This window comes from Neomonachus schauinslandi, unplaced genomic scaffold (assembly GCF_002201575.2).
Source record: "Neomonachus schauinslandi unplaced genomic scaffold, ASM220157v2 HiC_scaffold_6683, whole genome shotgun sequence".
Taxonomy (NCBI): Eukaryota; Metazoa; Chordata; class Mammalia; order Carnivora; family Phocidae; genus Neomonachus; species Neomonachus schauinslandi.
The window spans coordinates 1-1,336 of NW_025415371.1; the positions used below are offsets into that span (position 1 = coordinate 1).

Consider the following 1,336-nt stretch of genomic DNA (forward strand, 5'->3'; position numbering starts at 1 on the left):
CTCGAGTACTCCCGGGGCTTGGACAAACTGGCAGAGCGCTTCTCCGGCCGCGGCGGCCGCCTCGGGGGCAGCAGCCGGGAGCACCAAAGCTTCCGGTAGGTACTGGCGGGGCAGGAGGGCCACAGCAGGGCCCGAGGGCCCCGCTCCGGGTCTGAGTGCCCCTCTGCCCCAGGAAGGAGCCGTCCCTCCTGTCGCCCTTGCACTGCTGGGCCGTGTTGCTGCAGCAGACGCGGCAGCAGAGCCGGGAGAGCGCGACCCTCAGCGAGGTGCTGGCCGGGCCCCTGGCCCAGCGCCTGAGTCACATCGCAGAGGATGTGGGGCGCATCGTCAAGAAGGTAAGGCCTTGGGGCGCCTGGGTGGCTCAGTCGTTAAGCGTCTGCCTTCGGCTCAGGTCATGATCCCTGGGTCCTGGGATCGAGCCCCGCATCGGGCTCCCTGCTCGGCGGGAAGCCCGCTTCTCCCTCTCCCACTCCCCCTGCCTGTGTTCCCTCTCTCGCTGTGTGTCTCTCTGTCAAATAAATAAATAAAATCTTTAAAAAAAAAAGAAGGTAAGGCCTCCGCCCTGGGCGCAGCAGGTGCGGATGGCCCCAGGCTCGAGGGAGGCCCGGCGGGTGTCAGGCAGAGGGGAGCTGGGCGGAGCCTTGAGTGCCCGCTGGCCCAGCTGCGCTGGGGACAGCGGCCGCCGCGGCCCTGGGCCAGCGCCCTGCTCACGCTCGGCGTCCTCCTCAGAGTAAGGATCTGGAGCAACAGCTGCAGGAGGAGCTGCTGGAGGTGGTGTCGGAGCTTCAGACGGTGAGCACAGGGCGGGGCCCGCCCCCATCAGAGCGAGGCCATCATCTCGCGCCCCCCCAAGCCAGGCGCAAGGAAGAGGATCGAGTGCCCAGGAGAGTCCCGGGTTTGGGGGGGACTGCAAGCATGGCCGTCTCTCCGTGTTCTAGGCACAGGGTGGCTGGCCCAAGTGCTCACATGGGGTCGGCTAGCTCTCAGGTCTGAATCCCAGATGGGCAGCCTGGCCTTGGTCCTCCCTGCAGGCCAAGAAGACGTACCACGTGTACCACATGGAGAGCGTGAATGCCGAGGCCAAGCTCCGGGAAGCCGAGCGGCAGGAGGAGAAGCGGGCGGGTCGGAGTGCCTCCGCCACCACCACCACCACCACCACCACCACCACTGAGGCAGGACCCCTCCGCAAGAGCTCCCTCAAGAAGGGAGGGCGGCTGGTGGAAAAGGTGGGCCTGGAGGGCACCTGTCTGTCTTCAAAGGCTCTGGTTCTAACCTTTGACCCTGGAATCCCTGGCTCTCCTTGGGACCTGCTGGGAGGTGGGGCATGGAGGGAGAA

General features: G+C 66.5%; 1 long non-coding RNA gene across 1 annotated transcript; it reads left to right on the forward strand.

Moving 5' to 3' along the window:
• Nucleotides 1-294: 294 nt before the first annotated feature.
• LOC123324018 lies at nt 295-1,063 on the forward strand. The gene is made up of 3 exons (XR_006539589.1): nt 295-335; nt 730-792; nt 1,032-1,063. It is a non-coding gene; the product is annotated as an uncharacterized LOC123324018 (long non-coding RNA).
• The last annotated feature ends 273 nt before the right edge of the window (nt 1,064-1,336 follow it).